This window comes from Mchenga conophoros, linkage group LG14 (assembly GCF_057382185.1).
Source record: "Mchenga conophoros isolate Kocher_MC1m ecotype Shallow Benthic linkage group LG14, M_conophoros_male_GT1.1, whole genome shotgun sequence".
Lineage (NCBI taxonomy): Eukaryota > Metazoa > Chordata > Actinopteri > Cichliformes > Cichlidae > Mchenga > Mchenga conophoros.
The window spans coordinates 37,114,184-37,140,325 of NC_140539.1; the positions used below are offsets into that span (position 1 = coordinate 37,114,184).

General features: G+C 39.9%; 1 protein-coding gene across 3 annotated transcripts in view; it reads right to left on the reverse strand.

The window, feature by feature from the left end:
* Nucleotides 1-26,142, reverse strand: part of slc8a2b (solute carrier family 8 member 2b) — a 200,380-nt gene that overhangs the window by 74,321 nt on the left and 99,917 nt on the right. For all 3 annotated transcript variants that reach the window (XM_085244319.1, XM_085244317.1, XM_085244318.1), the window contains one exon: nt 19,491-19,516. The gene's annotated coding sequence lies outside the window, so the exon portion shown is untranslated. The remainder of the gene's footprint in view (nt 1-19,490; nt 19,517-26,142) is intronic.

The window sequence follows — 26,142 nt, forward strand, 5'->3', positions numbered from 1 at the left end:
TAGACCCACGTAAACAATTTAAACCAACTGAAAATATTTTGTAAACTTGAAAAATTAACTAAAATAAATAAAATACAGAGAAAATATTATCTAATTTTTAATGTTTATTAATTCTTTTTAAATCAAAATTTATCTTAAGAGGCATTGATAGATGTGCATATTGAGATGTTGGATGTCTACAAGACTGTGAGTCAACCGCTGTGAAAAAGTGCATTTCTATGGTAATACCTGTACTGATTTCCCCAAATCTTGCCTCTGAGATATTCCATTCATACATAAATAATTGATTAATTATTACACTCACATTCACAGCTATGTGCAATTTAGAGTTTCCAGTGAACCCATCACCACTAACTGCATGTCTTCGGACTGTGGGAGGACGCCAGAGTACCCAAAGAGAACCCACGCAAACATGGGGAGAACACGCAAACTCCACACAGAAAGACCCCGGCCTGATGGTGGAATTGAACTCAGGACCTTGCTGTGAGCCAACAGTGCTAACCACCACCACCCCTCCAAAAAACCCCAAACCTTTGTTGCATGATGTGGGCTTTGCTTACTAAACATCAATAGGTTTTGAACACTATTACTATAAAATGTTAGTATGACACCATCAGGACAGAAATCAAATTCCTCTTAATTTCTTCCCAGCTACTAGCTGGAGCCTTTCCCAGCATGCACCAGAGGGCTAATTAATCAAAGCACAGCTCACAGGGAGACAACCAGCTTCGTGCACACAGTGCTGTCACACCTTCAGAACAAACAACACGGCGTCTGTGGGTCCCCTGGTCCCCACGCAGTCATGCATAGTGATTATCCTCAAACTGTCACTGAAATCTGAAGAGATTCGGTTTTGTTTCAGTTTCAGGTTGAAGATTTTTTTACCTTTCTTTGTGTCACTGAAACTGAGTGATGAAAAAACTGCCCAGGGCACAAGTAGATCAATTTACTCTATTTTCTTTCACATGCCACGTCCTCCTTCTGTGCCACTTTTTCATCCCATTTACCAAGTCAAAGGAAATTTGATGAGTGATTTCCCTTTGTCAGGTTACTCCGAAATATCAGCCGGAGCCAGCTGGCTGAGGCTCACAGAAAACATTTTGCTGCTGTAAATTTTGGTGACACTAATTTTTAGGAAGGAATGATTATAAAGTGTTCCTCTGAAGAAAATCAGCAGCAAAACCTGCAGCCAGGCATGTTTACTAATGGTTCAGCCTGAATGTGCAAACGGAGAAAAACATTATTTTGTGTGTCTGCGTGTGTGATGTTAGCACTATCACTACCTCATCAAAGGAGGAACATCAGAAAGATATGAAGCACAGTGAATGTCTTCTATCAACTGTGAAAGCCGAAGACTTAGCTGTCAGTTTTTTTTAAATGTTAACATCATGTACGCATATTTCTTATTTTTGGATTAAATGAAGAGTAGATTTGCTTCATTCACAGTTAATAAGTATTCGTTATGTTACAGAGGAGTTTGTCCACGTTCTGTTTGACAAGACATATTTTAGCTTCTCTGCTTTTAAGACAACTTTATTCTGATTGGTTGCCTGTCACAAACAGAAGGTCTGAACAGCTGATAGCGTCTGGTAGTGCATTTAAGCTCAGTAAGACATCCACTCACTCAAAGAAATATGAGTTTATGACATAAGAAAAAGAATACTAGATCTTCATTACAATGCATTATACTGGGCTGACTGAATGATGCAGACACTTTTTAATTTGTATGTGAAGCCCCATATATAAAGGAACTGCACACATATTGAACACTTCTGCAGTTCATGGTTTGCATGCTGTGCCATTTTTATTGCTGCCACTGCAGAATAAAAGGTGTCCTCTAAGAAATGAAGTGGAAAGTAAATGTGTGAAGGCTGGAAATCTGGAGGGACGCTAGCTGTAAAAGTCTTTCCATAACCTTAACCATGCTGTATGTACTGACAAGAAGGATAATGGGAATTTTAAAACACTGACATTCAGAATTGATCTTTCTACCACAAATTTGCCTATTGTTGGCAGTGTTATCTTTCCTGTGTGTGGGTGTGGCTCCTTTTCGGGAGGTGATGTCATCAGTGACTGGCAAAAGCACAAATTGAGACATCTGTGAACCAGCAGGACCTGAGCACACACAAGTGTACCCACACATTTCCACTTTTCATCAGGTTCTCACCCTCCCTCTCCTTCTCTTGTCTGAGAAAAGGAACAGAGCATTTCTAATGTGTTAAGCAGCAAAAGTAATAAACCACTAAAAGCAGGGAAACTGTGAGCTCTTTTGATATTCATCCACCAAACATGCGCATGTTTCATGAGTGGGCAATCCGTACACAGCTACACACAGATATTGTGCCCGATTTGTCACACGTGATCTATAAATCCATTTTTTCATTACACATATGCACACACAACACTGTGAATCCATTTTATGTCCCAGTCTTCAATCACCAATAAATAGTGTTTTTAGCCTGTATCTGAACAATGACCGGAATGAGACAATCAGCACTGTGATTAATGACCTGACTGGAGAAGAAGGGGATGAACGCATTACTCGTGCATGTACATCAAACTTTTCTCTCTCTTCTTGTCTCATTCCTCTTATCTCATCGCTCTCTCAGTTTTATCAGTTACAACAATGTACTGCATTTCCCTCTAGACACTATCCCTCAGAGGATCATGGGATTGCTGGGAAACCTCAGCTGATGAATGTGTGCGTGTGTTTCAGTGTTTCACCTGCAGATTTTCAGAATCATTTTTCTGTCTAATCATTTAAAAATTTCCAAAATTTGGGGGTTTATATGATTGCTTGATATACATGTTTCTCATAGAGCTGGAGTTAGTGAAGGGCACAGAAAAGGAGATGCACCCACACTTTAAAAAAAAGAAGACAGAAACACAAAACATATCTGCCTCCCCAGTAAGTTCCCCATCCTGTGGATGAACTCCAGCTGGTCTTGGACTGATCCTTGTTTTGCTCTGCAGCCTTCGTGAGCTCAGCATAAAGCTGCCAGCTCTCCACCAGCTGTGGAACAAACAAGAACGCTGTTGCCAGATGCAGAACAAGACGTTTGACTTGGAGTTTGACCAAGTGGGGAATGAAAGGGCAGAATTAATCGAGTGACACGCAGAACGGAAGAGTGGGGAGACTGCAAGTAAAAAATATAAATAAATTGCAAAATATACTCAGGCAGCCAAGTGTTGTAGGGAACAATGAAGGGAACCACCAGTGTAATGCTGCGTGTTTCCACAGAGGACCTCTGAGGGGATGCTTGGTTTGCAACAATATCGAGGTGGGTGATATGTTGCGAAAAAACATCTACATGACCTTCGTGAAGATTTAACACAGCACCATATTGTTGAATATTTTAACACTGAAGAGAAAACTACAGTAATAAGCAATATTAACAGGCTCCAGAAAATTGTAAACCCTAATGGAGCCTTGTGTGAACCCCCCCATCACAGCAAAAGTAAGGAAGTAAGAAGCAGAAGGGCTTTAGGAATGCACTGCAAGGTCTTCTGGAAAAATAAAAAATGTTATACACAGATTTCTCAGCTTCCCAAAGAAACATCATCCTGCTGAAATGTTGCTGTTCACACTGCGTTCACCCTCAGTTTTCCATCTCACGTCTGGGCACCTGATATGCCTTTAAACACATTAATCTGCTACTCCGACTGGATTCTTGGATGGTGTTTCCTTGCCTCCCTGGTTCCTAAAAGCACTTCCCCACCAATGTGGCCTCATGCTTTATTTCAATGCTGGGCTGCTTTCGGTGAGAAAACTCTGCAATCAATCAGCGGTAGAGTGGCTTTGTGCCGGCATGAGTCATTGCTGTAGTAGAAGAGAGAATAGATGCAGCAGTGCACCCGTGGGCGCCTTCTGCCAAACAGATTTTAGACCTCATAGGTGTTTGGAAAAGTTACTAAACTAAATTTGGAGTTGCTCATTTTTGGCATTTCAGTCCAGTCAATTAGATGTGAGTTGATATCTCCCCAAATACACCAGATATCTATGTTCTAACCTAAAAGGCTTATTTTTGTAGACCTGGTGTTGCATTCCTGTTAGTAAAGTGACCTACGTGAACATTTTACTGCACTCTTTGCTTTGTACTGTGCCCCACTTTATACTGCAGAGTTCTCATTTATTACTTCAATGCAGTTTTTCACCTCACATGTGTAAAATGTTCTTGGACCTTTTCAAACTCAGAAATCTGCTACTTCAATGTCAAACTTCCTCTGTGGCCTGCAGTCTTACTGTAATCACATTACCTTTCTGCATACATTAATAATGTAACACATAACTATTCCAAGACTGTTACAAGTCACACAATTAAGTTCTTATCTGTTTTACTTCTATAAATTATTTGTTTGATGAAAAATAATCACCATATAATAAATAATTAATCTTATGTTTCCATGTAACTTATGTACATTACATGAAAGTTATTGTTATTGCAGCAAACACAGCCTCAAAGACAGACAAAGCTTTATTTATAATAAAGAATGAAACAGATATGCACAGTCAAGCATATAACCTGATATATCTCCATCTGTTTCTACAGTGGAATGACGGTCCCCAAACTCGCCGTCTCTTGTGGGAATTTTTAGTGAGTAGACGACAAACAGCACTTTGAAAAGCAAGACTTAGCAACACTCAGTAGCTGTGTGCACAGACACACACACACTGAATGGAGCATGAATAGCGCAACCAACCAGCCATTAGGCTGGGAAGAGCACTGGGAACTAAATAAAAATCTAAGAGAAATGCTTTTTCACAGCGTTTCAGTCTTTTACAAGTTCAAACTAAATACAAGGCCTACATTAAACTTTATTTGTTTCAGTCATTCATGAAAAGGTTTTCACAGAATTTCAGCTAAGTGCACCAATCAACTACAGTCAGCGAAAAATTGCAGATGACCTCCATTACAGTCAGTCAATAAACTGGAGGAGGATTAAACAACAGGTACAAGGCTGTTCCTGAACTTGGACAAAGCTTTTCAATGTCTGTGAATTATTTAGTGTAAAGAGAGAGTGTGTAGTCGGTGGATTTAAGAGTCAAGTACTTTCTTTGTAAAAGCTGACAGAATTCAATCTTTCTAGTTTTTATTTTTCTGTTGAATCTGCTAAGCGCGTCTTTTTTCTTAAATATTTCCTGTTTTGTGTTTTCATTCGCTGCTTCCATTTAACAAAATGAGAAGAATCCTATTGCAATCCCGTGACTTGAGAACAGCTTGAAGTTTTCAAAGTAATATGAGTCAACAGAGCTAACATATTCAGCATTTCTGTGGGAAATCTAATTCTCCACAGCTCAGAATATTCCCATGTCAACTAAATAAAGCTGGTACAGAGGGAGCTGCCCCAAAATAAATAAAGCTAAAGGAAGCTATTCTTCTCATTTTCAGCTCCATGTTTTCTTTTTCTTGGACTTCACTAAAGAAGTATATTCATAATTTATCTGGTACTGGGCGTCGGTGAAGCCCCTTATTTCACCTGCAGTCTCAGACAAACAGTTTTAGCTCTGTTCCCCTTGAAGGCAGCTCTCTCTCCTTTCTTGTCTGTGTAAAACTGAACACTTACACTAGTCTAAGGCAGTCCCATGGCAGGGATTACTTGCAGAGATACACTGTTCTCATTACTTAAAACCTCAGCCACTTTGTCATTATAGTTCCCCTTCAGCTTAAATTATGTGCAACATTCAATAAGCTATAGAAAACATGTCTGTCTGTGCAGTAAAGCTTTAAATGAAATTTCCCCTTGTGGGACTAATAAAGGTATATCAAATCAAATCAAATGATAAAGTTTGGCTTCAAAATTCCTTCAAAAATCCTGCTAATAATCCTCAGTTTTACCACAACAGCTCTCAGATTAGTAACTTTCTCAGCTTCTGCTGTTTGTGTCTGGATGTGTGACTGCGGTTGGCAGCTCATATTAGCGGTTCTGTCTCATCCCGCTCCTCTAAAGATGTCTGGAAGATTCTAAAATTACTGTTATTTTGTTTGGTAAACACATAGTTAGGGATCGAAAGCACACCGAAAGTCCTTCCTCTGCTGCAAATGCATTTCATTTTCTGTGGCGTCTCCTCAATAAAAGCCATCCTGCTGCCAGTGTGAGGCTTTCAGTGCAAAGCAGAAGACAGAAATGCATTAGCAGAGGGAGAGAGACAGAAACAGAGAGTAAGAGAGAGAGGTACCTGTGAACGTCTTTTCTGTGTGAAGGGACTTTAAATGTTGTAACAAATAATAAAAATAATATAATGGTTTAGGCCAGCGGTCCCCAACCTTTTTATCTGTTAGTCTTTTCAGTGCCTTTAGCTGACAGACACACTGTGTGACTAACAGAAATGAAACAGTATGTGTTTGATTATATTTGTTGATCTGTTAGAGATGTTGCATTTGAAATTACCTGTCACTTAGAAAAATGTTACTCCCCTTATACTTCAGCTCGATGGACAATTTATGGACATCTGGACCAAATATGCAGTTCCAGGTTGAGTCTAATGCTCTAACTGATGCATAAACGTTTTCATCTCTCAGTGATGGATATGCCAGCAGGACAGTTTTTTAAGTATTATTGTTTTCTCCATTTAGTCTCAAATTGGTTTGGCATCTGGAAGACAAGAATAACAGGAAATATTAACTCCCGTCAATCATTAAACCCAAAGTGATGTAGGAGTAGAAAGTGGGAATATCTGTAAAACTGTAGGGAGTAAATGTAGAAAAATATATGTATGGTAGGTACTGGATACTTCAAAATTCAGCTACAAAATATGTATACTTCATTACTGGGACAGGGAATACTGGAGTTACTGGTGGGAAGTAATAAAGTATGTATTTGTTAAGATTCCTACCATCAGGTTTTACTGATCACACAGGACAAGATTAACTAAATAAAAGGGAGAAAATGATTTGAGTGCAAATAGTGCTGAAGGTTGTGGTTCGTTTCACGGGTGATTTACAAAAGTTCATTTTAATTTTGCCAACAGCTGCACAACTTAGAGCAGGGTCACAAAAGAGAAGTCATTCAGCTGCAGGAAATTTACTGAGTGGGCAGGCACAGCCCGTCAACTGTGATCAGAAAAGGATACAAGTACACTTATACATTTATACAATTTTATTTATCTACATTTTACCCACATTTACACAACTAAATGTAGACGTATGGTGGCAGCCTGACAGAGTCGGAGTATGTTGGAAACAGGCTTCAGAAATACTTTGACACTAAGTCAGCTTATATCACTTTAGGGATAAACCAGAAATGCATGAATGACAAAAGTTTGTTTCTGTTAACAGTCTCACTACAGTTTTTTTGTTCTGGATTTGTTTAGTTAGAACAACACGGCTGAGATCGCCGTGGCAACCTTGTGCACTGTCCATGGTCCTGAAATAACATCCGTTTAATGAATTTAATATTTTCCAGTTTGCTTCACCACAAAGAAACTTTATAAAGTGAAAAAATGTTTTAACATTTATTAGCATAAATCCATTGATCAGACTGAAATCCATCCAAGGTCAGATTAGTTTCACTGGTTTTGGTTCCAGGTCATCTGTGAGATCAGATTTTGAATTAGGCGGCTTGGTAATCTGCGAGCATTTGTCACGTCGTTGTCCATTATGCCAAATATAGACATGGCACACCACATGCCACTGCCATTCTTGTTCATAGCCTAGTTACTTCTCAGATTGACTACTGCAATTCACGCTTCTTTGGTCTTACTCAGAAATCGATCCATAAGCTTCAACGTGTCCAGAACTCTGCTGCACGTATTATCACCAGGACCCCTGTCCTGCAGCAGCTTCACTGGCTCCCGGTCAAATATCACATCAATTTTAAAATACTTTTGTATACATTTAAGGCAGTTCATCTCCTCTCCCCTCCATATCTCTCTGAATTGGTTCAGATCACCGCAAAAATCTTCGAGTTCACTACAAGAATCTGGTCAGTACTTTTATGCCAAAACCCAGTTTGCACAATCCGACCCGTAGAGAGCTGAGTAGAGAAGTTAAAAACAATCTGCAGGACTGCAGTGCCCATCAAACTGGAAATTCAATATTTGGACCAAAACTTTTTCTTTTTAGTCTGCAATCAGTGCAGAAACACCAGCTGTCTCTTCATCTCTGCCTCCATCCTTTGTGACTCATCCTCTATTATTTTGGAAAGTGCCCAAGTTCAAATAAATATACCCGACCATCAAACTGAAATGCCTTTTTTCCCTCCATATTAGTCCTTTGGGTGATTCACCACTGCATGCAACTGCAAAGTTTCCTGAAAGTCAGCGTCTATAAAATAAGCAGCATGAGCAGTGATTAGTTTAGCTACCAACAAGTGTCCTCAGTGGAGAATCATGATGTGTGCCGGGCAGATCGTTTGTTTCTACGCTCAGTCACACAACAATCTGAGCAAGAACTGTGACACAGGCCACTGCTCAGTCCACTGCAGCCATTTCACAGTTTGTAGCAATCATTCTTAAAAATGGATATTTCTGTTTGCATTTATAATTTAAACCCCCAAAGAGGGGAAATATGGCTCAGGTGAAAAGTACCACTGTGCATTGAGCTGTTAAAAATGCGAACGTTGAAACCAAAATAATGATCGAATCCAGTATCCACACTCTTCCTCTCATTCTTTACCTGCTGCTGGCCCAGACAGTATGCATGCGAGCTATTCGTTTTGATAGGGTTAAGTGTTCATTAATCTAGTGCTCCAGAAAAAAGAGCCAGTGACACTTCTGGGTAATAACGCTGAGGGTTGCATCGATTTAAACAAATGAGGCCGTTTGTTTAAAACTGAACCGCAATCTGATCTTTCTCAGGTAATTTGCTTGTAATTCAACACACATATTCAGTCTAGGTGTTTGGTAAAAGTCACAGAAGCATGAAGCTTTTGAGTTTGTTTAAATCTCGGCACATGTCTACTTGTAATTAAATTCAGTCTAAACACACAGAGGTATTGACCTGCAGCACTTCATGACCTTATCTTCACATCGTTTCTTGCCACCTTATTACTGCGCAGCTCCGTCCTACTCTGTTCATCGCGAGCAGCTCGTTTACAGATGATAAATGTGACGTGCATGTGGATGATAGTCATTGCGTTTGCATTTGATATGACTGGATTTTAGCCTCATTAGGATCAGACACGACCAACTGCTTGGTGGTGTTTCTACTTTTAATAATTAGATTTCTTTATAGAAAATTTGATAGTATAACTATGACTACTTTGATGGCAGTGTTGTGGTGCCCAGAGACGGCATCTGTGACCAGAATGGAAAAATATATTTTATAAACTCTGGACATTTTTTAGCTTTTATGAAGGACCTGTGCCCAGTACTGAAGAAGAAAGCAATATTCACCATTGTTAGATGTTAGTTATTGTTCATTGTCTCACTCAGTTACATTTTGAAGCACGCTGACATAATGAAGACATTAATCATTAAAATATCTCACTATAATAAATTAATTTTCCTTATCTTTAGTTATTAAAATAATGGGACACTGCAGTCAAACGTTCCTCGAGGATTCAGAAGAGTTCATTGCATTTGCGATCTGTCTCTGCACACCAGCAGGGTCTAGTCAACCCTATAAAACTTCCATAAAGACAAAATAGATGTTTTCTTGGTCTCCTTGTTTTTTGTTTAAACGATATTTGTGATGTTACTGAACACAAAAACTCAGCAGAAAAGTGTAAACACTGCAATGTCCCCAGGTGTAATGCAGGAAAAGTCGTTTTCATATTTTTCCTCCCTCATGTGCAGCACATGGCAGGATATCCTCTACTTCAAATGCATCTGTGCAACTGGAACTATTCTGTGACCTTGAGCTGAATGGGCTGCCTGGATGGGGCATGCACCAAACACCACGCCCACTCGCTAGCTGTGAATCCAAAGGACACATGCTAACATCACACTTCATAATAATGGCAGGTTGGAAATGCAGGTTCACACACATTTCAGGTGTGAAATTGGCTTCCGAGATGCAAATCTGATTCTGACCCTGATTCTGCTTCAGTTTTGTAGCTGCTAATTCAGTCAAACTTACACTGAAGGAAAAAACATTGTCTCACCTTAGATTCAGATTGTTGTACAGCCGTTTGCATGAATCGGGAGTGATTCTACAGCACGAGCACCTCGCTGTCGCTATAAAATCTGACCCATTGTCCTCTGGGACAGAGCAACACACAGTGAGGGACAAATAACAAAGAGAGCCTCACAAACATGCTCTCTTTTCCAATCTCTCCCTCTTCTACACACACAGAAACTCTTATTAGCTGCGACTGAGGCTGAATAACACAGCAAATTGGTCTCTCAACAATCATTTTCTCTATGTCTGCTGAGGCTTGTTGGCTAGAAGGAGACAATCAGTGTCATCTCACATTACAGAGATACACAAAAGGTGAATGTCATCAAATCCAAAGCCCCCCCTTAAAAAAAAACACAGACTTTAAAATACAAAAAAAAAGTGTTTGTGGCTCTAAAACAGCTTCAAGACTTTGGCGAGAGCGTGACTGAAAATCCCAATAAAGAAATGTTTGATAGGCCAAAGCTTCAGAATCCACTGACAGCACACAGAGGAAAAAACAGCTCTATAAAGACGGGAGCCCGAAATTTGTCATGTTTACTTCGACTACTTTAAAGTCTTTCTGTTGCTCACGTGTCGCGTCAGTGCTCTTATAATAAAAATAGATACATCCCAATCCTATATCGCTCTTTATCTTTGCTATTTTTAGTGCTTCAGTGTTCAGTTTTTTATCTCCTGTTTCTTTTTATATTAATGTCTTGTTACTGTGTAAAACACTCTGTTGTGCATTTACACTGTATTTAGTTCTAAGATGTAAAAAAAAAAAAGTGTGGAAAACCACAGTTTCCCCGAGCAGTTCAAAAGCCACAGATGAGGACAATGTGGAGATACATTAGTGAGTATGGAATGGGTAACTAACTCTGAAGGCTCTATTAATACTGAATATTTAAAGGTTCTGGAGTAACATACACTGCTAACAAGGCATTTATTATTTTGGCAAGATAATGCCAAACCACATTTTGTACATAACCCACGAGCTTGTCTCCACAGTGAGAATCCAAGTGCTGCACTTCAGTCATCAGTTTGACATTAAATACGTTAAAAAACAAAAATATGGTCGAGGAAAGCCAGAATTATTCATCAGCAAAAATCTGGTATTAAGCAGGAACACCGCAGAAAACATGTAACAAATGTAAGTTTACGTAAGAAAAAACAGTAACACTCTTGGACACCATAATTTGTTTCAAATCATTGCACTTTCCCTTTTGTTTACATTGTGATCTCATCGTGAAAGTGTCGTACGAAGTGAAGGTTTCCCATGCAGAATGCAGTAAAACACAACAGACTGATTTTCACCTCCAGCAGCATCTGAGGTCCATCTGTCTGTCAAACCTGAAGTACTGAATTTTTTAAAAGGGGGATATGCACGTTCGGCTCTTCATTATGTCCTTTGTGAGATAATTATTTGCTGTTTTAACTGTTTACTTCGTTTCCAGCATCACAGAAATTAAGCTCACCGTTTGTAACACTGATAAAATCGATCATTTAGTTCTTCAGCCCATGATTTGTTCAGTTCTCCTCAAAAGCTTCGAACTAAGACAGCAAGCCATCTGCTTGAGATGTATAAACTCATTTTCAGTGCACAGCAGGTCATTCAAAACAAGAGCAGCAGCTGCATGAATACAGTGTAAAAGCAGATCAATGGATAAACTGAGGCCTGAAAATAAAATAAGAATTAAAAACAGTGAAAGAAGAGCAGAAAAAATGCTGCTTGGTGTGCATGTCTGCTCACAGGATTATACTTTATTGTATTTAAAAGACAGTTTTAGTCCTGAGGGTGTGGACAAGCAGCTCCACAGTCGGAGGATTACAACTGTGAGTGTGTGTGTGTGTGTGTGTGTTGGTTGTGAGTACATTTGTTTCTCTGTGTGCATCTGCAGGGTTATACTGTAGTTGGCGGCTACAGGGCATAAAGCTTTCCCTTCCTCTTTCTCTGCTCCTTTTATGTCTCACATTTCCCAAGTTTCCAGCTCAACTCCTTATTTGCTTTCCAGGTAGTTGTGCACATGTGCCAGTTCAGAATATATGCCACGTTAGAAACTATAGAGAATAAAAGATTTATGACCATTTAAATGTCAAAGCTGTTCTTTTTAAAAATGTACTGCAGGCAGCCATTTGCAGTGAAACGTGCTCCAGCTCCACTGAGCTGCTGCAGCTGACAGTTTCTGAGAGCAGTTTCTGTTATAATCCTGCCTTAAATGGTCACTGAGCACAAAGCCTGCAGCAACTCGGTATGAATGGAGTTCAGTCCACAGAGAAAAATCTTCCCCCAAAAAACGCCCCAATAAAACAACAACAATGACAAAAAGACAGTAAATATGGATTTGAGGCTACATCTGTTCTACTGCCCCAGATTAAAGTATCCTGCCTGACAGGACGCTCAGAGGCTCTTCAGTTTTCTGCACAGGCAGAAAGATTTCAGTTCATGTGAAGGAGGAGGAAAATGGTGGAGCAGTAGGGCGATACAGATTTTGAGGAGCGGCGATATAAACATTACTTTTATTTTTATTGCTGAAAAAAACAAGAGCGTGATGATAAAGTGCAACTGCATGCAGCACAGAAACACTGCTAACACAACTCCAGCTCTTTGTGAGCATCTGCACGGACAGCATGCTAACACAAAACTAGCCAACAACCCAGAGTGATGATGAAGCGCGATGAGTCAGTGCTGACCACAGCTCAGCAGAGCCTGAACTTCAACAGGTAACAAACTGATGAGCAGTCAGGCAGAAGTCTCTACATCTACCTGCTCATGTTTCAGAGGTGATCACTTTGAAGTGTCTTTGAACTGGTTTCCAACTTTATTTTGTTCATTAAAAGCCAAAAACAGAAGATCGTATGTGTGTCCCCATTAGGACAGAGATCTGCGTTGGTGTGTGGGACTGTAGCTTAAGGTTCACATTGTTAACTACTAATCATGAGACAATGTGTATTAGTCAAGTTGTTGCTTCATCATGTCTAAGTCAGCTTTGTTGTAACTCAGGCCCACAGTAAATATGTTGGTCTCTCAGTTATTGAGCAGGACATATGAAACACGGGGCTTCTTTACATATATATGCAACATTTTAACCATAGTGATTTCGATAAAATGTGACAATCATTCTGCAAGACTAAAAGACAATTTACGTGACAGCAGTTGGTGAGCTGATGATTTCTCTCCAGATGACTTATTTTTTATTCTGGTGTGCTGCCCAAATCACTGTTTTCCTCTGGCAAAAAAGCAAAAATGTAATTTAACACAATGCTGATTAAAGAAGGGACAGAAGAGGCAGCTCTCCTGTGATGGAAAAAAAGGGTATCCCTCTAGATTTAAATTACAATAGGGCCACGAGGTTCACAGAGAAATGGAGGCTAATTGTGAGTGTAATTAGTCTTGTGATGAGGGTGAATAATGACCCACATGCACTCACTAGATTGCATTTAAATCACTGACCAGCACAGGTAATGTTAATCCTCTGATTTCCTTTCAGAAATAAATCCACAGTCTAAAAGGGTTTAAGAAATCTCTGCTGCTCCTCAATAAAGCTGATTCAAAATGAACAGCTGAACTCTTCAAGAATTAAATGCATAGCGATTACAGCAGGTAGCAGAGGCAAACAGCAGGTTAACAGTCTGGTTTGGTGTCACAATATGAGCAGCTGATCTGATCTGATGCATTTTTAAAAAAACGCAAAGCACAGTTAAAAAGTTTGTGACCTTCCTGAAGAGCTGGAGGTGTTCAGCCTGCAGCTCTTTATCTAAAAGTTCGTAGGAACTGCAAAAGATGAAAAAATGTTAGAGTGCTGAAAAATCCTCGGCATTAGTTGCTTTTCTAATAACAGACTGCAGCTGGCTCCACGCACTGTTACAAACTCTTGCTTTACATTAAAAGCCACCTTACTTTTTCTAGCTGAGCACTTGAATGTGAAGAAGCAGTCTGATAAACTGTTTGCTTCAACGGCCACTTAACCTCCCGAGACCCTCCGATGCTGTGTGAACATAGTCCACAGTGATAAAAGACTAACTGGCATCAATGAGATAAAAATTTCAGCACATAATTTCCCTGTGATTCATCCACTCTTAGACAGGCTATCCGGTTCCACTGCAGGGATAATAGTAAGACCAGTACACTGAAAACTGTTTAGTGACACAAAATGTCAAAATTGGGGTTTATTGGACGAAAACTAAAAGTTTTGAAAAAGCCCTAAAAGTAATATAACATTCTGGGGTTGCGACTGATTTGCTGCCCAGCCTGCCGATCACAAACCAAAGAGCTATAATTATACCTGTGAACATGACTGATGGAGACTTACCAGCAGAGCGGCAGAGGCCAAACAGCTGCAGCTCCTCAGCTCTAAAAGATGCCTGCTGGTCACAATAATAGAGACGTGAGAAGCATCTAAATATCGATCCTCTCTTCTTTTAAACTCGTCTCTTACTTGTCTCTAGAGGCATCCTGTCCATATAACGTGTGTCTGTTCGTGCTGACTAAAGCCCACAGGTCAAATTAATCACAGACCTCAATTTACACCCGGATTCACCTCAGCAGCTGTTTATTGTGCCTGCGAACCTCTATGTGAGTCAATTCCACCTTGGCTTTCATCAGAACCATTTCATTTGTCTCAGCAGTCTCGACCTAGACCCAGAAGCTCAAAGTCCAAGCTTTGGATTTACCTCCATCAGATATTTTCAGACATCTAAAGCTTATAGCACTATCCATTTTTCACTGAACATGTCCAGAGAACTGTGTGAATGCGCAGTAAAAGTATCGTTCTGAAATAAAGTTTGTTAACAGATAAGCACTCAGGGATAAGGGCAGGGATAGCTCAGTAGGTAGAGTGGTGGCCCCATGATCGGAAGGTCGGGGGTTCGATACCCCTGAACAAGGTACCGTTCCTACACACTGCTCCCCGGGTGCCCAGTGGCTGCCCACTGCTTCACTGAGTGAATGGGTTAAATGCAGAGAGGGATTTTCCCCACGGGGACCAATAAAGTACATTTTCTTCATATCAGTCTCACTCTGGGTTCTGACAGTTGTGTGTTAGCATCTTGTCTGCTGTTGTTGCTGTTCTTGTTTTTTGGAACCAGAGGTGTATTTAGACCAGAGGGTTGAATGCTAAATCATCAGTTAGAAAACTGGCTGCAAAGCTGGACTCTAACAGTGCAGTACCTACAGTATATCATTATCTGCTAATTATTGCTAATTAGCAGAAAAAACCCCACCCAAAAACGACTCCACCCAGCTCACAGGAGACACGCACGCACTTCCAAATTCAAGTGTTATAAAATTATTTCACACCCTGCACAGTTTTATGAACAATGAATTGAAATTTAAAACTTATTTTCTTTGATCATAGGTGGTGTGTATCATTAAAATCTGCCAGAGGAATTTAGTTCTTACTGTCGATTTCTTTCAGCGATGTTGAATCTGTCCACTTTGCTCACTTTTTACTAACAGAATCACACGAGATCAGAAAGGGATTAATTATACCAACTGAAAGACACAACCCCACACACACCCTCCCCATGGTGCCCTGCATTGTTCAGACTGTATGAAGAAGCTTCACCTCATAAATTATTTTACAACCAAAATGGTAGAAGGAGGGAATCCCAATACAATATAACAGCTTTGCAGTCTGAAAAAAAATTCTGCATCGTATCCAGAGAGACGTTTTGTTTTGAGTCTTAACACCTGTACAAGCAAAGCCGCATGAATAATTTAGATACACAACTCTACTGGATAGACTCCACAGTTAATACCAGCTAAAGGCAATAATGACGTTTCCAGAATTTTAATGTGCAGTTGTACCTGACGACTAACAAGAGATGACAGGAGAAGGAAGGAAATCGTTTTTATTTTATTTCACTGTACATTCTTTTGTTGAGGTCCTTGATTAGCGGTTAGCTTTGGAAAAAACAAAAGAAAAGGAAAAAAAACTGGCTTACAAAGACATTACATGCTTTCAGCTCCTCTCTTCTTCCTTCTCTGCACCATTGCTTCCTCTCCTGTCCTGAAGTTCACAAAGGGCAGAGGTTATGTTTCAGGACAGGCTCGTCTGTTTCACCTAACGCCTTCTTTTCTACCATCCATCACATTTCTGAGTTCTTGAACTCTATGAATTCTTTTGTTTCCATTTGTTATGGTAACATTATCAAAGATGATTAACTTTCAAAAGAGACAAAATTTTAACCAATTCTTTAGACTCTGGTGTTTCTGTGTCCTTAAGCAGTAAGAGCTCAGGTTGGAATAAGACATAATTCTCGTGAGAGAAAGGGAAGTAATGTCTTCTCTTCTATAGGAATATGGAATATGTTTCACTGCTTTGGCTTTTGTTTCATTTTCCATGCACATGGCTGACTTTATTAGGGTTTCTGATGAGAACTGTTAAGCTGACACAGATGATCATAAAAATTATTATTAAAACACATATTGGAGCCATATTTCAGATTGTAGTTGCTCAGCCTAAAGTATAAATGTGCTAGGGATAACCAGTAGCTGTGCATACAGATGTAAAGTGTAGAAGCAAGTTATGTACCCATTCGGTGGTTAACCGTTTTGATATTTATATGTATCTGAATGTCTGAATGTTTACACATGCACTTTCAAAGCAGTAATAAGTATGTGTTGAATCTACCTAGTTGGTTTTCCTGCATTTATCTGAGTGTAGGATTTCCTGGCTTCTGAGCGGCCAGTGAAGTATCACGAGGGCTGTACACAAGAAGGTGTGCAGAGAGTAAGTTATCCATCTCCATCTTGCTGTTTCTAATAGTTCTGTGAGATTCAGAACCACACAACGAACCCTCACGTTACACTCATACAATCTCTGTTGTTTTTGTTTACATTTATTTCATTTCATTTATATTTAATCGCTCATTTTGGATACAATTGTTCAGTCTTATTGTTCAGTCTGAACAATAAGCACTGCACTTTAAACTCACCTGCAGGAAAAGTGCTGCACGATAAATGTGGACTGATTAAATTACCACTGCTTTAAAAAAACAGTTACTCATTTTTAATGTCGCAATAAAGTATGTTGTAGGTGATAAGCTGCTATGGCAACGCTGCTGTTTATGGCCACAAATATGATGCAGATGTTCCAGCATCTGTTTATGCAGCATGTTATCTGGTGTAATTATGTAACAATACATTTTAGTGGATAATCTGTGCACAGCTCCAGTGTTTGTAACTTCTGCTGTCCAAGCATGTCTGAAAGTGAAAGTCTTTGAATTTGAACATTGCATAACCTGAATTCAACATCGGAATGAAGATATTCAATCGAGCAACTCATATACACACGCACACAAATAAATAATGTATAAGGATACTCTTTAACTTGACAGGGGTAAATAAAGAGACATGACGAGTCTGGGTGGCAGAAAAGATGAAGAAATGAGAGGGGGAAGTAGAGAAACAAAAGATGAGAGCAGAAGGATGAACAGAGACATTAAAGAGTGAGACAGGGAGAGGAGTGCACTATCTAATATGGCAATAATGGAAAAAAATGATACGTATATTGGCAGAGTCAGGGTTACCATGGTGTGTGGGTGTGTGTCTGTGGGTGTGTGCGCACGCGCTCAGGGTGGTGGTTCATTTGGACACCTTAATTGAGTGTTCTGCAGTTTCCCTCTGGGTTCCTGTCACCTTGACCTGAGCTCAGAGCTCCATCAGCAAATTCTGAACGAGATGATCTCCATTAATACAGACATGCAGTAAATGTGTGTGGCAGATATTTCAATTACACCCAACACCCACGCACATACAAAGAGCAGAGTAAAAGATTGTCTTACACACACACACACACACACACACACACACACACACAACAAGAGCAACGTGATCCAAAGACACACACATGCATACAAGCACAGTAATGACCCCCACACAGCACCCATTCATCACTTGGTTGGGTCGCTGCGGGATACAACTAATGAGGCATCATAGTGGCTGTTACCCAGAATGCATTGCATTAGCCCTTCAAGGCTTCACGCTATTTGGCCATTCATTGACACGCGTGGAACTGAGTGCTTTTGTGCAAAAAGTGCAGCAAGTCACTCACTGCTGTTTGTGTATGGTGTGTGTGCGTTTTCTATACAATGAATGGTAAAATTTAAACAGAGTATAAATCAATAAAAAAAATGTAAGTGTGGAGTCACTGAATATCTCACAGAGCTGCAGATTTTTATGCGTCTTTTGTGTCTCATGGCTGATTTCTGCTTGAGCCTAAGTGGTCGAAGCCGTTGCCAGCGTTCATCTCTGTGCTTTACATTATGGTTGTGTCCTGGTGTTTTACATGCAGATTACTTCTGTCCCTCAAGCTTGCTCTTTCTTTCACACCCATTCCAATAGGTTTTTCAATTTTCCTGTAGGGATTTGTTGACATCTGCGAGTCCTCATTTTGAGGCTTTGATAATTATTTTTTTACACTGAGGCGATATTTATTATTTGCTTATCGATCCATTCAAAAACTGAGGGGAAAACGTAAACACATATTTTCAGCCTTCAATTTTCACTTCTAAAGTCTGTGAGTGGAAATATCTGGAGTTTGCTACACCGAGTTGAAACGGTGACAAACACAACCAGTTAGTATGAAAACCGGTTAAACTGGAACATGCAAATGCAAAGGCAGAATCAATGGTACTGAACAGGACATTCACAACAGATGTGCAGTTAACAGAGAGGTGTCTGTTAGGCTACATCATACAGTTTGTGATAAACTATTAAAATGATGAGAATAAGATCCAGTCTCACAGCAAAATATATAAGAGCTAAATTAGTTCTAAGTTAGGCACAAGCAAACTGATCTGGAAAAGCTGCCGTTAGAAGCTGAAAGCTCCACTGCTGCTCCCATCCCTTTGTAGCTGACAGTGGATCGCTATAGTGGTCAATCCAGGCTTGTTTTGCTTGTAATCACTGCAAGTCTATGAGATTTCATTGAGATGGTCAGTTATCAGCACAATCCTGCTAAAGCCTTCCTGTGTATACTCCGTTTAAGCCTCTGGGGGTAAAAGCCACTGTTCTGGAGCCTTTAGTGCATATAGATAACTGATAATTGTCCTCTTATAATCTAACTATGAATGCAGATTAAAAAAAAACAATAACAAGGACTTGTAGTTACTCAGACTACAAACAACAACTGGTGAAAAAACTCTTGACCTTTGCCTACAGATTACTGTACACACCACCGACTTGCAAGAAAAAAGAATGAATTAAGACCAACATCGTTATTGTAGATCTGGTCTAACCTTATGTGTGGTGCATCAGACTATTATTCACAAGGCAATAAAGCAAACGGTCTCAACAATGTCTTGAAAACAGCGAGTATTTCTCAACCATAAAACTCTGTAACTCTGCGACATGGTATAGATGAGGTGGACCAGCATCAAATGTCTGTCCCCATCACTGCAATTCCCAGGAGAAAGGGGAAGAAAAGGTGGGAAGGAGAGCAAACTCACCACTAGTCTCAGGTGGTCCTGGCAGGCTGCAGAGAACGAGAGAGAAAGAAAAGCAGATGAGTTTGCGTTCACTTTTGATGTTTTCGTGAACATTTTGCAGCAAAGACCTAAACATCGATGGCTAAAAGCATCTTAACAACTCTGCACACTCCCACAGGCGCGCACCAAAAACACAAAAGCATGAATACGGAGTGCAGCATCCCACATCAGCTCAAGGACAGGAGGAGGGAGAGGGATTTACCACGAGAGACAGATGGAGGGAAAAATAAAGGGGGCATAGAGAGTGTTTAAGAAATAGGCAAGTAGTAATATAGGTCAGTCATGACATCTCATGTGTATAGGTGTCAGTTAATTAGGTGCATTATCATCTTCATGGATTATGAGCATAAACTTTAATACGCACACACTTCTGTGTGTGGTATGTGTGTGCAGTGTTTTTCTGCCACAGCAGCAGATGTTACAGGAGCAGAGGGACCAATGAAGAGACGCAGGGTGAGACAGATGTATCCCTGAACTGATACATTAGGTTGATTTTTCATATATTTTCAGTTTTGGTAAATCTGAGTCCTCCACTGCAGATTAAAAAAGAGATTGCTTGCTGACTGGGGTGAAGAAATCATTTTTAACTTGTGATAACATTCTGGTTTTAAGAGAGTTTTACTGTCCCACAGTGGCAAGCAAACAGGTGTCTCCACCCTTAAGTTATGGTTGGATTTTCCTCATGCTGGTAAGATAGGATAGGACTCATGCTCAACAGTGTGAGTTTTACCAGGAAAAACATAGTCTAACCTTTTAAATCACCAAGTCACTCATAAAAGTGTTGCCATGGTTACAACAAAAAGTCCTTAAAATGTCATGCAGATAATCTCTCCTTATCTATCCATCCATCTTCTGTCACTTCCTGTTTGCAGAGGCAGCCTTCTAAGCAGAGAAGCTCAAATCTCCTTCACCCCAGCCACCTCCTCGACGGGAACACTGAGTGATTCTTAGTCCAGCTGAGAGACAGATCCTTACAGCGAGTCCTGGGTCTGCCTCCCTGTAGGACACATACCTCATCCAGGAGACATTCAGGAGGAATCCTAGTCAGATGCCCGAACCTCCTCAACTGACTCCCTTTGATGTGGAGGAGTCACGGCTCTACTGTGATTTCCTCCTTTATGGCTGAATCACTACAGGAGAGCCCAGACACCTTTTAGAGGAAACTAATTTCTGTCACACTAATTCTAATTCCCACATTTCACACTGAGCTGTGAACCACTTCAGTGGGAGCTGAAGGTTACCAGCTGATAAAGTCAGCAGAAGCACATCATCTACTGAAAGCAGAGGGGTGACCTTGCATACTTGGCTATGCATAGAAATTCTATCCACAAAAATCTGGAATGTGTCCGACGTGTTGATGGGATGAAGGACCAGGTCTCACTATAACTGTGCAGGGACCGAATGGCTCATGACAACAGACCAGATACCCTGCACCCCTGTAGCACTCCCGGTGGATCCCCAGAGGGTCCAAAACCATAAACCCTGGTTTGGCTGACACATTTTCCAATAGATAAATTCTAGAATCGCATTTCATAATAACAGATTTAATACATGGCTAAATGTATAAAATATATAAATGGATAAATAAATGGATATATGGATTAAGTAGCCTGACCACAGTTCCATTAAAATTCTGCTGGTGAAAATTCTGATGCTATAGATTATATTCACATAATTATTTTGCCTTTCTGAATAAAATTAAACACAGCTTCAAACCACAATGAATTATACCATGTAAACCCTTTAAAACTGGATTGACAGTGTTTACTCAGAAACACTAGTTTCTTTTGTCTTTCAGACATCTGTTAAGTCTGTTTTTATCTTCTTCTAATCTACTGTCATGTCTCTTCGTGGCAGTCACCCCCACCTGTACCTCCTTTGCACCTGCTGCATCACCCTTTGCTCACCTGATTCCACTGAAACCTCTCACCACTCCCTCTTTGCCAGGCTGACTTTGTGCTTTTAGTTCTCTCAGACTCTTTCTGCCTGCTCTGTTTGTTTGCCTCTATGGTTCTGGTAACTTTATACTCTAAGTAAAGCTTGTTTTTGTATCAAGATTGTGGGCTTTCTGAATTAAATTTGATTTCTTTTGTAGACGTGCATATTTAAAACAAAATGTGCTGCATCCTTTTTCCACTGAGAGGGAATAAAAAATCTTTAATATTTGCTTCTCATAGTGTTTTTTTAAACCTAAATTCAAATTCTCTGTACTTATGTGATGTATCAACTTAACACTGCATAACTGACTGATGATGAGAGGATAAAATATAACATACCGAGGGTCTTATTGATCAAATATCTTAATATTTGAGAAAAGAGATCTTTTTAGGCTTTTTTTTGTTGTAGCCGGTCTAAAAATCTGAGGATCTGTCTGATTTGGGACACAACTAAAGACAGAGAGATTAAGCCCCACATCCTTCCTCCCACAGTCTTATCCTGTATTAAGAGGCAGATGGAGCTTTTTCTTTACTCTATCAATAGCTGTCTATCTGCTGAGAGGGGCGGCCGGTCTGAGATGGAAAGAAGGAGACGACTAACTGCTCTGCAAGTCAACACATGTGATGTAACTCAGCAGACCGAGAGGACAGACTACACGCTGAAAATCACACCTCTTTCCTGAGTTTGACCAGGTTTGAATGTACAATCAAAACACTTGATTGTGCTTGAAAACTAATTTAAACTTCATATTACATGACACAAACAAGACATCACGCAAACCAACCACCAAAGCAAAACCGGAAGGGAACAAACAACCAATAACTAACAGGGAACAGGAAAGAAGAAAAGCCAGAGAGATGATTCATGGAGGGAGTTAGTGTGACAGATGACGATGATTCAAACAATAGGGTGAGATAGTGGCAGATGGTCTGTGGTGGCGATATCTAAAGGGAGCAGACAAAAGGAGAAAAAGATCTGAATCCAAAACTTAAAAACAACCCTTGGACCATGACATGTTTACATGGTGCATATAAAATGGTTTGTACAACCTGTAAAGGTGTTGAAGTTGTTGCTTTGATAAAGCTAAGCTCTCCACAGTCCTCAGGTGTGTTTTGTAGGTGTAATAAAGGAGCGGTAACCTTGCATGTGACACTCATAAAAATTAGATTTTCTCCTCGCTCTCTGCTCAGAGAACAGCTGATGTAAAGGTCTCGGCTAAAGGTTGACTGCCAACACTTTCGTTACTGATGCATTTCATCAGGAGAAAAGATGCCATAGTTCACCACTCCAAAAGATCTTCGGAGCTGTCTCTCTAATCACAGTGCTCTTTAAACCAGCATGGCTCTCTTTTTTCCCCTGTTACATGAGGTAAAGTGCAGTTATGCAGCACATCACCGCTCTTAGCTGCTGACCCATCTGACAGCATTTCTAAAGGTTGAGTCAAACATGTTGAAAATGAAAAAGCCTTTAAAGTGTACAGAACAATTCATTTTCTCCAGTCAGGTTTTTCCACAATGGGGATAATAAGGCCAGTCCGTACCTATTTGACTGTCATGGCAATGAGAACCCTTTGTTTCAGGGTGTCCCTTAATAAAGTGACGATAGGCTGAAGCAGCTTCAAACAGACTCAAGTGTTTTGTTTTTGTGTTACTGCAGAGAGCATGACACAGGGGATGAGGAGTATCAGAAAAAATAAAGTAATTTTCTCAAGTATTTTGTGCCACAATTCAACTGTGAGCAATCTCCTCACAAAAAAGTTTTAAAAATGGACAGATGTCTTGGTCAGACCCTTAATTTTGGTGAAAGTCCAACCAGTAAAACTGCGGTTTACTCACTGCTCACACTGTCTCAGAGATAAAAGGTGCAGGCATTTCCTTAATTGTGGCTGCTTTAAATACTGGAGCTTCAGACTTTCCAAACCAGCAGAGAGACTGTTCTCTATAAAATGGGATATAACATCCCCGGACCAACACTTTGAGTTTGATGGCCATGTATATAAACATATCCACTTAGCCTTGACCTGCCTAAGTGGATACACTCTTTATCCCTCTGACGTAAAAGGCCGTGAGGCGGGCAGGCAGCTTGGAAATCCAAGTTTGTGAATATGATAACTCAAGAACCAGGCGACGCAGGAGGTTCAAATTGATACCAAAGGTGTACGAAAGATTTTGGACGAATTTGAATCCAAGACATTGACCTTTAAGATCAGAGGTCAAGTTTTCTGACAATCTTGTGAATACTAGAACGTGAGAATAATGTGATGTAGGTCCCAAATGGTTGATTCTGTTCATCTGGTTGTAGCGTTTTCAGTGGGAGAACACTACATCCAGATAAACAGAATCAACCTTTTGGGGTTTATTTACCTGGATGATTGAGCATGCATCAAGCCAAGGTGATGCAGGATTTCTAAATTGATACCATAGGTTTATCTACTAGAAGGCTGAGGAGTAGCACTGGTAACCAGTAGTATTTTTTAGTGTCTCACAGTCTCCAGTCTTTGCATCTGTAATATCAGCTTAACAAACAGACTTTACACGAAGCAGAGATATCATGAATGTGCTGTGCAAACATGAGGAACATGTATGACATGTATGCATTATGAATGCAGATTTAATGAAGGGAAAGAAAGTACGTTTCATATTTCATGTATTTAAAGGTAAAGATCAACATTTCTGAACTGTTTTGACTTACTTTGTTTCAAATGCAGTTTGATATTTAACATATTTATTGCCATCAGCGTGCCAAAGTTGATGCCATTGGGCACAAACTCTATTATGCATCAGTAAAGAACATTGCAAGATGAGAATTAACTTTGTTAAGTCTTTATTATATAGTACACCATCTAAGAAAGGCTGTGAGTGGACAGTATGAATGCAAACTTAGTCCTCTGAAGTAGTCGTCAACATTTGGATTAATTGCTCAACCAGGTCGGTTATATTGAGACCTAGCTTGGCATATTTTTTAACCAAATTTTAAACTCTGGAGTCTCTCAGTGAGGGTTAGCAACAATGCTAACTGGGAAAACCACTTAGCATATTTCAGTCTAGCAGCTCTGAAGCTCAGCAATCCTTATATCTTTTTTTTTTTCATAAATGGAAATGTAAAAAATAAATGCTGACGTTTTACAAGAGGCAGTGTGGACCTGTGTTTGATATAGCTGTCAGGCACTAATAGAGTCATAATTTACACTCACGACTGTACTTTTGAAAAGCGCCAGGCTAGCTGCTTCCTCGTTTCATTCCCAATGCCAAGCTTGGTTAGCCAACTGCTGGCAGCAGCAGCATCAATCTTCTAATCCAACTCTCCATAAGAGAGTCAAAAAGTGCATCAATCCCAAAAAACTTTTCTTAGCGGAAACATTCAGCTTTATAACCGAAACACAATTATTACATGAACTGTTTTAAAAAATTAAATCATGCTGCTCTTGCATGCAGTCATAATTGTTAACCTTCATCTATATTAGCAAGCAAGAAACCATCAAACCTTAATGAGAATTCACTTTATTCTCTAAATATGCAATTTATCTTTCTATATAAATGCCCGCCTTTCACCTAAACATTTTATTGCCACAATCTAAGAAGTTGGAAAAAACAGTCTCCTGGAGATTTTATTCAGGAGACTGTTTTTTCCTCGGGGGAGGAAGCCAAAGCTCTCATCAGCACATTTACAGGGAGCCAGGTCACTGATTTACTGATTAGAAACAGCTGCAGTCTCTGTAGTTTTGAGGAGAGATGATCCGCTTTCACATTTATGAAACGTTGGCAGCTGAATAAAGAACATTAAGTCTTCCAGTGAGGGGTAATCCATCAATATACTAGTACTGTGGCATGGCTGAAGCCTCCGAAACTATAATGACAGTGCAAAACTGAAAGCGTACAGAGACCTGCTGAGTCTTCAAAGATATTTTTGGTTCTAAGTAATTTGAATGAAATTTAAATAAGTGAATTTAAAAAAAATCCCAGAGAATAAATACAGTTGTTTACTTGGGGGAGATATAAAAAATTAATGAGAAATAAAACTTGAAGAGAGGAAAAATATCCAATACAAATGTAAAATCTGCAAAAGCTTTGTTTTATTTGTTCTTTCCTGTATTCAAGAGGATAGAGAACAGCTTTAGAAGCACAGATATCTGCTTTCAGTTCTAAAATGGTATGTCCAGGTGACGCGTCAATGAGAACGAATCAAACATTTCCTGCATCCTAATCCAACTTTTAAATTGGTGCCTTCATTTCAATGCAAATAGTTGCAGCAAAGACGTAGATGGATGTATAAAAGCGTTATGCACACCTGTTAAAGAGCTTAAAGAATTTCAGCTCATGGCAGGATATGTATGCATACATACTGTAAATTGTCATAATGCAACCGTTAAATGGATAAAGTATCTCCGTGAAAGCACCAAAGAGCTCTTGACACAATTTATTTGAAAACCTTCAGGCTGCAGGGTAAAGCACGGAGCGCTGCAGAGAAATGAAGGCTGCTCTCGCTGTTATGGTCCTGCACAGACGACGCAGCGCTGCAGCTCTGAGGCTTCTCATTTCTTCTATTCTGACAAGTCCATTGGCTGAGTCTCTTTATGAATTTGCTCGCCCTGCATCAGTCACAATGACCCCGGTTTGGCCCGTGGGTGCTAAATGTAAACAGCAATGACTCTGGTTGACACGAAGTGCTGAGAGTG